Source organism: Acanthopagrus latus, chromosome 13 (genome assembly GCF_904848185.1).
Source record: "Acanthopagrus latus isolate v.2019 chromosome 13, fAcaLat1.1, whole genome shotgun sequence".
NCBI classification, from domain to species: Eukaryota; Metazoa; Chordata; class Actinopteri; order Spariformes; family Sparidae; genus Acanthopagrus; species Acanthopagrus latus.
This window is the reverse complement of record NC_051051.1, coordinates 18,253,564-18,266,645: the sequence shown is the minus strand read 5'-3', so window position 1 is coordinate 18,266,645 and position 13,082 is coordinate 18,253,564. Positions and strand designations below refer to the sequence as shown.

At 42.6% G+C, this 13,082-nt stretch overlaps 1 long non-coding RNA gene across 1 annotated transcript; it reads left to right on the top strand.

Moving 5' to 3' along the window:
• The first annotated feature begins 3,934 nt into the window (after positions 1 to 3,934).
• Positions 3,935 to 4,890, top strand: LOC119031485. Its single transcript, XR_005078616.1, has 3 exons — positions 3,935 to 4,051; positions 4,142 to 4,301; positions 4,592 to 4,890. It is a non-coding gene; the product is annotated as an uncharacterized LOC119031485 (long non-coding RNA).
• The last annotated feature ends 8,192 nt before the right edge of the window (positions 4,891 to 13,082 follow it).

Below are 13,082 nucleotides of genomic sequence, written 5' to 3'. Positions count from 1 at the left end.
AAAGAGTCAGAAGACCTTGAACTGTTGGGCATGTATTCAGTTTTTAAAAATCTCTTACGGTTTCCAAACCATCACAGTTTTAGTTTTACGGATTTTTAGGCCTTCTTCTGATTTTGTAATGGGTGTGTATTGCGTGAGCTAGAGTGTGTGACATCATAGCTACAGTGTAGAGCAGTTGGAAGAACTGGAGAAAAAATTCTCTTCAGCTACTGGACGATGATACTTTCAGCTTCTTCCCGAAACTATTTCATTGCATTATGCCTCATGTGGACATTTTCGTCAGTCAGCTCCAGAAGCGGACCATCAACTCAGTCTTTGTCTGGGGAATCATGCAGCAGTACACGCACTATTTTTGACTTCAGCGTACATTACTTCATACCAGCGGGAGCAGGCCACCAAATTATACAGAAACACCTTCGTCACGGCGTTGCGTGCGGAAGCCCTGACGGCAGCATGCCCCGAGGTGCGTGGACTGCGAGTGCCCGACCAACGCTGCTTGCAGCTTTAATTAGGGCCCGAGCAGGGAACCCCTGCGAGGACCCTATTGTATTTCAAGGGATTCTTTTTTTTTTTTTTTTTTTTTTTTTTTTTTTCTTCGGACGAAATGGTTGCATTTTTGACTACCTGAACATACCCCAAAACTCACCAAACTTGGAATATAAGTCCCACCCGGCTAAAAATTTTATAATCTATTGTCGTCCTGAATTACCACCACTAGGTGGCGCTGTTATTAAGCACAGCGCGTTTTGGCTAATAACTCCCATATACTTTGTCGCACATTCAAAAACCTTACATCCACGCGTTCAGTGAAGTGGGCTGAGTCTCGTGGTATAGGCCACGCCCATTTCCGCCGTTTTTTTTCGCTACGTCGCAAAATGTTGAAAACCTACTTTTTCAAACTCCTCCCAGGCGATTTCACCGATTTGCACGAAACTTGGCACACAGCATCTGTGGACCCTCCTGACAAAAAGTTATTAAAAGAATTTTGATAGACCAAACAATACTCAAGTTATTAAATAACAACTTCCTGCAGATTTCCTACCAAACAGGAAGTGTTGGATATCTCCACAACGGTGTGTCCAAATGACATGAAACTTAAGATTATACTTTGACATGACTTAATGAGCATGTGTCCAGAAGTCTAGGCGATGACCACAAGGTGGCGCCCTTTAAATTCAAATAGTTTATATCTCCACATCAGTTGGGCGGATTGACACGAAACTTGGTATAATCATTGCCACTCCCGTCTTGAGGATATATGACAAAGGACTTATCAATCGGCCACTAGGTGTCGCTCTGGTGCCAGTTTAATTTTAGATTTGGCCCTGTGCCCACACCATAACACTTATGGAAATGAAAATCATAGGCGTGGTATAGACTAGCCCCTGCAACTTGCATACCAAAAATGACCAGCGGGTGGCGCTATTTTCTACTTGAAAGAGTTTTTGGCCCATAACTCACACATATTGTGTCACACATTGGTAAACCTTATATCTACATGTTCCTTGCATTCAGCTGAATTGTTTGGTGTAGGCCATGCCCACTTTCGAGCTAGGTTTCCATTCGCAAAATTGCCCTGACGGCAGCATGCCCCGAGGTGCGTGGACTGCGAGGGCCCGTCCAACGCTGCTCGCAGCTTTAATTATTTTTATTTTTCTCCAGCTAAAAGTGGTGCTGCAGGCAAAACTGTGCAAGGGAGGGCAGTGCAATTTGGAGGGTTGGTTCAGACTCCTGCAAATATCCGCCTGCAGAGGGCGCTATAACCTAGGCCAATGCGTTTTTGCCTATAACTCCCACACCGTATATCGCACATTCAAAAACCTTGTATCCCCAGATTACCTGAATGGAACTTAATCACATTGCAAGCGGCCCCGCCCACTTCCACCAAAATATATTTTTTGCAAAATCACAAAAACTGGAGAATCTACTTTTTCAAACTCCTCCTTGGGAGTTTGTCCGATCTGCGTTAAACTTGGCATGTACACTCTTCAACTGGACCTGATCTAAAGTTATCAAAAGAATTTTGCTCAGTCAAAAAATGCACAAATCATTGTCGAACAAATTTCTATAGCTAGCTATAAAAATGTAAACTGTTTAATATCTTGGTCAAACTAAATACTATTAACACCAAATTTGAGATCCTTGGTTGCTATGATACTGGGAGGGGATGAGCCGAATTTGGCCAATTTTGCCCTCTAGGGGGCGCTAAAAAGATGGGAAGTTCATATCTCTTGACGGGCTACACTGATTTTTAGGAAATTTGGTTGGTATGATGTAGGGCCAATCCTGAGGCCATATCTTGAAGGTGGTCATTACTGGTAAATATGGGCATGGCTTAGTACAACAAATCCAAATCAGCACATATTCAGCCTTTTCCCATTACAGCAAATGCCACGGCTCAGACATTGGCCTGTGTCCTCAGTTTTACCCCGAGCCTGTCATCCTTTGGGGCCAACTTCTGTGGGTTCTGCGGTGCGCGGGGGGTCTTGGCCCTAGTTTTCTAGTTTTCTTTGTAAAATGTTGTGCCCGATCTTATTATTGTGCTAATTCCTATCGTGCTGGAAAGTGATTTCTTTTTTGAATAAAAAATACATGAAATGTTCAATTTCATTACTTGATCACTGTTGCTGGTCAACACATTTGAACATGTGTGTGCTGTGTATGTTAACTTTCCGTAGCCTTGCAGGTGACTACAAGAATTTTCAGATTTGGTGACTTGTATTTTAGGATAGCAAACACACAATTAGTCTTTTAATGTATCGTAAAACAAAACAACAGATGTTAATTGAAACACTAGTGAAAGTAAATAACACGATTTTAGTTTTAAAAATACACTTTAATGTGTCATAAAATAACACTGTGCATGTTGAAAATTAAAATGAAAGGGAATAACACATTTTTGAGTTAAAAGTGCACTTATGTGGTGTCCTAAAACAATACCAAGGCTGTCAAATATTTAACATTATTAAAGTGTTAAAATATAGACACTGTTCAAAGTGCAATTTTAACTCACAATCCATGAGAATTATATAAACTCGGAAAAAGTATTAAAGGTGACATATTATGCTCATTTCTGCTTCCTGACATGGTTCCCTTATGTCAAAATGGAATGTTAGTGACATGCTTTGGTCGAAAAAGCTTAAGGATTGAGCACAGCAAGGTTCTTGAAACACCAATTTCACAGCCCTGCTCCAGGTGGCCAATTTCAGTGCCTCTCCCTTTAAATGCTAATGAGCGACTACATGCACCGCCCAAAGATGTATTTGCGCTGCCCACCTCTCCCTGCCTGCGGAAGACTTAAGGGCGGCATTGTGTGACCATGGCAGCGGTTGAGTTACCGGAAGAAATGGCCACCGGACAACAAACTGTGGTGCAACCGTACATGTTTGAGCCGGAGTCCGACCCAGAACAACAAGAGGCTCCAGAAGAAGTTCAGCAGCCAAGAATGTACATGGATGTTTCTCAGTGGTTAGTAGTTTACTTTTTTTTTTTTTTTTTCCTTCGACATTACTTGTTACTGCATAGACAAATGAAAGTTTTACGGGCTTAGTAGCCGTCTGCCCCACACTGTTACAGATCACAACCCCCTTCTCCTGCCTTGAGTGTTTACATAACAAAGCTTAGCCAAACCTCGACTGGCGTTTATACTGCTCTTCAGTTGCAGTAACACAGATGCAATTTAGCAATTGCCGTTACAAGAGAAAAGCGTAACCCTATATTATTATTTATATTTATGTGCCCAGGTAAGTCAATTGAGAACTTGCTCTTATTTGCGGTGACAACCTGTAATTAGCTAGCAATTTCCAACAACTGTAGTTTTCAATAAGTCACAGTTGCCTCCCGTCACCTCTCTACCAGCAGTGTTGTTTTTGAACCAGTTCCAACAGTTTATAAACTTTAAATATTACAAAAGAAACAACACAACGTGATTGATTGGCTATGTAGTTTCCAATGAATAATACAAATTCCGCTTAAAAACAGGTGCTCCTGTGGCAATTGTGAACAAGTGCCTACAGAGCCCGAGAATATCTTCTGTATGGAAATACCACAGGTAAGTGTGAACACTGGGCAAACAAGGTTGTTATTTTGCAGTCTCTTTTCTTTAATCCATTGTCAATCACTTACCTTTCATAACTTCTAGGTTACACGAAGACTAAGTTACAGCAGCTTCCTGAGCAACCATCATGCATGCTGGACCATCCTGGCCTAGAACCTATCTGCCTGAATGTGTTTTCACTGCAGAATGCACTGAACATTTATCGGGCAGACTACGGACCTTTACGTCTGAGGGGAATAGTGCAGTAAGCTTTTTAGGCCCATAAATATTATTAATTTATTGCAAAAGTGTTATGAAGTACATAACTGCTTCCTCTGTCTTACATTGCTTATAGTTTATCTTTACTATCTTTTACTTGGCAACATGAAAACTACATATCAAACAAAAAAAACACACAGAACAGTTGGGAGAGATGTTTTATTGTAAGAAACAATTGTAGACATACAAAATAAATATCTAAAGTGGAACAGTTAAACTTGCCAGTTGCCATGGATGTGAACATTCATTGCTAACTTTCTACTGAATTGCGTCCAGCCAATATAGATACCTAGCCTACAGAAGCTTTGTAAGCTGGTGCTGGGGCTTTCTGGGGTGGAGAGTGAGAGCTGTGCTGCCTGCCTGCGTGGTGCTGAGGATTCGTGCAGAGTTCCCTGACACAGAAGGACAGTATGTTGGGTTCAGACCTGTCCTTGATTGAACCTTGGCACGTAACTGGCTATAACGTCCAGCTTGTTGGGTCTTTCATACTGACCTGAGAGGTCTTCAGGGATTGTAAGTTTCAGCACCTCGTTCACATATGGGACAGGGTCCTGGAAAATCTTCTCGAAGATCAGGTCCAACAGTGCATCAACGTAGTCTGCAGTGCAATATTCATTCTTGTTTACAAGAAAAATGCACAAGAACAAACAAGCTTTGTGCTGCAGTGCTGTCAAGTGTCTCTTCGTATTTCTCCTAATTTATACATTCTCCTTATTTATTATTTTGAAAACCATAAAAAAAATAATTCAGATTTTATTTGTGTTCATTTTCAACCTTTTGTGTTATTGCGTGTGTATCCATCTTTATTTTTTATTTGTGGGTTTCAAATAAAAGATTGCTTTTACAGGCTTTGCAGTTCATTCTCCATGCTTAGATTTGGGGAAGTTGACTGTACAGAAGCTCTCCACCTGTAGATGTTGCCTGTGGTCAGTCAGTATTTTCATTGTAATGCAGGGCAGCCAGGTAGAGTCTTGGGTCTTGGAAAAACAGTACTTTAAAAATCATAGTATACACACTAAACTATAATCAACTAAACAGATAGTGATGTTTTATGTTCGCCAATCCATATTCATAACAGAGTAAAACAAAACTATATTAGAGTAAAATGGTGACTAAGATTACATCATATGCTTTTGTTCAACAAACCTGTGCTTCTGAAGTGAGGCTGGAGAGTTCTCATGGAAAGCTGTGTGCCAACTGTGCATTTCACTGGTTGGTCTGTCCAGCAGGCAATATGATGCACTACAGACTGCTGTACAGATGTGCTTGGCTAAACACAAAAGGAAGGAACATGTTTTGTGTCTGTTTTCTCATGTTACATGAAACAAAGCTATGTAGACAGAAATGACGTTTAAAACAATCAATTTGATAAGGCAAATGCTGGTAAATCATAATCCGAGCAAACCCATGCAAATCCCTCATTTCACATTAGATTTAGTAAGTGAGCAATACATATTGGCAAGGCAACTTTTCTGTGTCCATGCCTTCATATAACTAATGTTAATCGTAGCACAGCAGACAGGTCTCCGGCTCCAAAGCAAAGTAATGATTGCTTGTCTGCAGACAAAGTTTTGGTACTGTCAGATCGGGTCTCTCGTACCAGCAGCTAACACTACACGTTACGTGTAGATGAACACAAAGGTGCTCCTGGGCATTTAACACACTGTCCTTTAGCCTTTAGCACAACATGCTAATGTGGGTAGGTAACGTAGCTCACTGGCCGTGAATAACAGAGCATTTCATACCGTCCTCTCTGCGTGTTCACGGCGGAACATTAGCTCGCTGTCCGTGAACAACTGAGACAATTTCACACCGTCTGATCGGCAGTGAGCATGCGTGTTCACGTCGAAACAGTAGCTGTAACAACTGATAAGTTGTCTGTGTAGGATGAGCTAGCTAGCGCTGCTCGTCCACAGACAACTTCTTAGTGGTTCACCGGCCGGTTAGAAGTGATCAAATCTCAATATCCTAATTATTTTTCTCAATTTACTGTCATGTTTTAAAAGAGTGCTGATATGACAAATTAAGGTTTGGCAACATTAACATTACCGTGAATCCTAAGACCAGTAAGCCCAACGTTGTAACGTTAGCTCAGCCTCATATTTACATCACCAGTTAGCATTAGCTCATGTGCTAAACAACCAAAGTAACACAAACTACACTGTTTTTAAAAATACTTACAGTTTCTTCTCCTGTGGCGTTGCCACGGACAGTGGGTATTGATCCATCTTTTAGGAACAATCTCGTTGCCAGTCCTGTCTGATATTGACCCTGGTTGCTGAAACAGTCCGATGTGAAGTGATTGGCACAGACAACGCTTTTGCTCACTGAAGCTGGGACGTTTGTCTGAAAAATAAAATTTAGCCACTTCGTTCTGATATCCTCTTTGGTACGGAGGCGATGTAGGGAAATATGAGTATCCGTGCATCTGACAACAGAGCATGAGTGCTTGGCTTTCGGGTTGTACACGGTTGCAGTCAGGCTGTTGCATAGAAGTGAAGCGAGAAAATGGCGGATCCTCCTACAGGTAGCCGGCGTAATATGGGAGCAGATATCCAGCCTGAGGGTGGGAGTATTCAAATCCAAATGGCTCGTTTAGAGACACATTTCCTGGCTCAGCCAGTTTACAAAACATTGACTTAGTGGTGGTAAATCACTCCTCGGGAGGCAGTCCAGGTATGCACATATACATAGTAAAGCAACAAAAAAGTGAGTTTTGCATAATATGTCCCCTTTAAATTTAACACTGTGTGAGTTGAATTAACACGATTTTGCTGTGTAGCATGGGCACTGATGGTGTTCTGTGTTTTCACTGCACTAAATACTTTAAAGGTCCCATATTATAATGTTTTTAATCAATTTCACACAGCTGTCAAGGTCCAACAACTCTGTATTGGATATGCATTGCCCCAAACCCATCCGTGGTCCAAAATTTCAGCTGTCTAAAAGTTGCTCAAGTGAGCTCTACTGAGAGCAGGTGTTTCTGTGCCTGCACCTTAAATGCTAATGAGCTTTGTCTGTCAACGCTTACTTGCCTGCTACATCACTCTCAGGAAGATGATGCCTCTTACGCTAGCAGTAGCATGCGCTAATGTTATGGTGGATGTATATATATATATATATATATATATATATATATATATATATATATATATCTATATATATATATATATATATATATGTATATATGTATATATATATGTATATATGTGTGTATCGCAGCTCGCAGAGATACTTTAGTTCAACCATACCAGTTTGACCCAGAATCGTTCCCAGAAGGAGAGGCTGCTGAAGAAATACAGACTCTGCGGCTGGAGCGGGACGTTTCAGAATGGTTAGTGTGTCTGAATAATGTTAGTTTGTTCATATGTGTTGTTACAGTTTCTACCATGTAGCTAATGGCTAACAGCTGGTAAAATCTGTGTTTGTCTCCAACACAGTCTCCAAACTCTTGGACACTGTTCACATCGTCTCTGTCTCCAGTCTGCACGTTTCCACTTTTTACTGTGACAACCAAGCTCCCTCGTAATATCATTAACAACAAACTCGCTTCAAACGCCATTGCATAGTGGACCAAAGTGGAGCTAACTAGTTAGCCAATTTTCAGCTGACTTCACCATACTTGTAGGCAACTGTCATTATCAAACTATCTACTACTATCCACTATCAAACTACGGCAACACTTGTGGCTCGGGTGCAGTTGCTGGGTCTGGTATGGATGTGACTGATCCTTTTATGAGGGTCAGTGTCAAGGCAAAGCCATCTTTGTACCCTCGCTATTGAAGCAGTCCGATGTGAAGTGGTAAGCACGGACCGCAAACGACATGTTGTTGTTAAAAAATGAAACGCAACCAATGTCTCTTCTGTTGTTCTGTAGCTGGGACAGAATGTAGGCACTTATGTTGACTTATACAACCAACAGCAGAACAATTTGCGTGTCTAACTCTGAGCGACGACACTGAAACACTGCTATCTTACCGCTGGATACAGCGAACTTCACCTTGGGGATGAACGCCCCCTCTCAGATATCTCCTATCACTGTGCAGAGGAGACTGGCTTATGTAAATGACATTACCTAATGAAAGGAGCTGAATCTGAACAGCCTGTGGGAGCACCATTTTACCAGTGGGTGGCCTGCAGAGACCAAGTGGGAATCGCTTGTTTTCCTCATTCTTGGAGTTGGCGGGCTCAGGGAGGACCAGAGAAAATGTGCGGGATCTTTAAGATGGGGAAACCAGCACAAGCCAAGAATAGCCTTTGTCAGTACTGGATTTAAAAATGGAAAAAAAAAAAAAAAAAAACACTTAATTACAGGCATGAGAAATCAGAGGGTCACAAAGTGGCTGTTACAACTGCTGCATATGAAAACAGGTCGGTTACTACACAGTTGAGCAGTACAATCAGTACACAGCAGGCAGAAAACAGAGCTAATCTGTTAAAAATAACAGCGGGTGAGATGGGACAAGGGATATTTCTGGTGTTGAGCAGGAGGCAATGTGCCTCCGTTATGTTGACACCGATTTGCTGGTGCACAAAGACTGAATATGGCTGGAAAGTACTCAGGTGCACAGGCTGTTATTCAGTGAGCACAGTCACTAGCACCATATATACACTGTGGAGTACACTGTGTCAATTTAGTTACACAACAAGCTTGCTCAGCCTTGTGTGTTGTGTGAAATGCACTTGACTGGAAACATGACCTTGGTACACTTTTTGGGCAGTCTGGTAAGGTGAAAGACAAGTTTAAAGCCATTTTTGCAGCTGAAGGGGAAGGGCCAGCCCTGTCCATCAGGGCCCATATTCACAAAGAATCTTAAGGCTTAAAGTAGCTTCTAACAGGTGAATTTAGGAGCAACTCAAAACATTTTAAGCCTAAAAGTAGCACCTAAGACCTAGTCACAGCCTAATGTTTTGGAGATGTTAAATGACAGGGAATTATTAAAACGATGTCGGATGGCGCGCAAAGGGATTAAAGTTGTGGTTGAGTTCAAATGTTTGGCAACGCTCAGGTATTTGTATTACCTGGGGACCTCAAGTGATTTAAAAAATGATCCCACCACGTCTGTGTTTCGTACGGTGCAGTCACACAGGATAAGCGAAATCTGTGTTTTAACTCGAATTTATTGACATTATTCCCTGGGTCGATCGCACTGGAGCCCTTGCTGGAGCAGCACAACGGTTAGATATGGATATTTTTGCGATAATAACTGGTGAGCCTGTTGAAAGATGGAAAAATGTTCCTTACCGCATGCTGCCATGCATGTAATCCATCTAGTCATCTTTTGAGATTCGATCTTCTGATGAGCCTCCTGAATTGGCACCTAAAATGCTGTCAAAACTTCATTTATAGTTGCCAACACAGCCTCCATAATTTTCGACTGGGAAAAAGGCAGAAAGAGGTGTGGAAAACACAGAAAGAACTTAAGAAAAACAAAAAACGTCCCCAAATCACAGAGATGCCAATTCACACGTGACTAATATTATCTAATGACCTCTGTGTTTGGCGAAATATGGTAGGTAATTTGCGGTGGAATTTTTCACACGGGATTAAGATCACAGATGACCTCTGCAATTATTACAAATTACTGGAGGTCCCCAGGTAATACTAGTCCTATTCGAATAGGGCTTTTGTCAGTCGGAAAAAGTTGCATTCCATCAATACACAAATTGTCTTTGAGGCATGATACAATGTACTGGACATTGTTGCGAAATGGCCCGGATCAACACACTTTTCCCGAATTTCAATGAAGTGTGGTTTGAAGCAACTTTTCGAGCAAATGCCGCTTTTATTGGCATTTCACGTCAAAAATGACGTCATCCATAGCAACAGAGAGTTACTTTTAGTTTAGGAGTTTAATGTTTTCATAACTAAAAGTAGGTCTCAGAGGCTTTGTGAATTACTTTTAAGAAACGACTCCTACATAAAAACTTTTAGTCCGATTTAGGAGTACTCCTAACCTTAAGATAAAAGTCCTCGTGAATACAGGCCCAAGCCTTTATGTCCCACAAGGTGGACTGTCTGGCGCGGTGTGAATGAAGCGTCTGGGGCGTCTGGAGCAGCGCGTCTGAAGCAACGCGAATAAAGTTGAAAATATGCAACTTTTCAGGTGGCATCGCGCCGCGACATCCTATCAGAGACGAGTTCAAGCCAACAACGTCACTTCCCTCACGTACGGTTGTTTACGGTCGCTCAGAGCAACATGGAGGGGAAGCTAATAGTAGCTGTCTGTGGGCACCCGGTGCTGTATGACACCACTGCGGTGTTCTACAGGGACAAACTAAAAAAAGAGGAGGCGTGGGTGAGAGTCGTTTAAGAGGTAGGTCTCCCCGGTAAGTTTTGAAGCTATCTGTGGCTTGTTTTACTACGTTACTGACCGTGTTTCCTTATGAAATGTTAGCATCAGTTAGCACTTGCATGGCATTATCCCCCTTTGCAGGATACCACTAGTTTGTGTGAATGTTTATTGTAATATTTAATTTGGTTAGAAGCTAATTTATGCAATGTGCATCTCTTTCTGTGTGTGCGTGTGTGTTTGCAGTTGATGTGTGTCGCAAAAAATGGAAGGGGCTGAGGGACACCTACCTTAAAAAAAGAGGGAAGGAGAAAAAACGAGCGGGTCAGCGGGGGCAATTTTTCAAAAGTGGCGGTTCTCTGCGGTCCTGTCTTTCCTCGAGGAAGACTGGACCGCAGAGACCTCATATGAAGAGAGCTTGGGAGATGAGGCAGCAGCAGGGCCATCAGAACTGTGGTCAGGAGAAGCAGAAGCAGGGCCATCATCAGGACCATTAGTTTGTGATGGTTGGTTAAGTGAAGACATAGTAGTAGTAAGTACATGTAAAAACACTTTCAAATTCAGTTGGCGAAAGAGCAGTTTATATCTGTATTGTTTCTCTTTCATTTGTTTCCATTAAATCTCAAATGTTATGTTCACCTATTGTAGAATACATTTGGATCATATGATAATAATAATTTCTCTATAGAGCAATCGTTGTGTGACAGCGAGGGCACAGCTCCTGCTGCTCCTGCTGCTGGTCTTGCTGCTGGTCCTGCTGCTGGTCCTGCAGCTGCTGCTTCGACCAGTGGTGCGTACTTTACAGAAGCGGGATTGTGATTATTGTGTTTATTCGTAGGGCTCCAGTCTAAAATGAAAATGAATGTTTACAGACTATGTCATCAACAGAATACGTGATTTTGATTTCATACAAGTGCATGGAGAGGGAAGAGGAAAAGAGGGAGGGACATTGATGCAGCTGGAAGAAGGGAGGAGATGATAGAGGAGCTCCTCATCCAGAACCTGCAGAGGCCACCTGCCCCCCTGCCACCTCCACCACCTCCACCTGCGTGGATTGAGGAGGAGAGGTTTATGACAAGCCTGGCTCCCTCCCTCCATAGGCTGCCACCCAAGCAAAGGGAGTTTGGTAAATTCCAAATTCATAAATTAATATATGAAAACACATTTGTTACACTTAATTTGGATGCATTGGAGTAGCTGGGGTGGCAGCCTGTGCTTGGAACGAGACAGGCTGGTAAATTTTTTGTAAATTTTTTGTTATATTCGTTCTGTTCTTTTTCTGTTAATCACTTTGGCGTTTCTTTTGTTATTTTATTTTTGTATTGATCTTTATAAATATATATTTTGTTTTCAAATTAAAAATATATTGTATATATTTCTTTAACTACTATTTCTCATGTCATTATTTCACACATTCTTTCAAGTACAATGAGACTGTAGACTGGCCAATTTCAAAATGATAATTAAAGAAAAAGTTTAATGGTGTAATATCAGAGGGGGTCAGTATTGTATGAATTGATGTTACATGCACAGTGACTGGTAGACATGAATTGTCGTAGTTATATTGCAGGATTATTGCTCAGTTCTTTTATTTGGATGGCTCTGAAAAGAGCCGTTTTTGGAGTGCTTGTGCACTAAACATGCTGCCACGGGACCACTCCCTCCGTGGAGAAGAAGGCTGAGAGGGTCTCCCGAACCCTGATGGCCTCTCTCGCCGAGTTGTTCGCCCCAACTCTTCCCAGACCTGGAAGTGGCTCCACCTCACTCCCTGTGACGCTTCCTCCAACTCCCGGTGTCTGGGCTGTCATGGGCAGGAAGTTGTGAAGAACACAAGTCGCCTTCACGCACTTCTCTGCCACTTCTGGCTGGACCTCGAGGACACGGTGGTACATCCTCCACTGAGCCACCAGGATGCCGAAGGCATTCTCGACCACCAACTGGGCCCGGGACAGACGGTAGTTAAAGATCCTCTTGACTCTGGGGAGGATGCGCCCAGGGAATGGTCTCATGAGCTTCATCAGCCACAAAACAATGAGGCTGGGGTCCTCTGTCTTCTACAGCTGGTAGAGGCTGGTCCGCTGGCATGTGGAGGGTTCCAGCACGAAGTTCCCGGCCAAAGGCAGAGTTAGCAAGGATACCTCCGTCACTGGTTCTCCTGAAGCTCCCGACATCAAGCACTCTGAACCTGTAATTGGCATTGACCACGGCCAAGAGGACGATCGAGAATCTCCCCTTGTAGTTAAAAAACTGGGATCCAGAGTTGGGAGGGGCCTTCAGCACCACATGCTTGCCATCCAGAGCTCCACAGCAGAGAGGAAAGTTCCATCTCTCTTCAAACTGCTCTGCAATGGACCTCCAGGTTTCTGTGGTGGGCACAGCCATGAAGTCCTCGACCAGGCAGTCCCATATGGCGCTAAACATGGCAGGAACAATCACAGAAACCGTAGAAATTCCCACACTGAATCTGTTGGCAA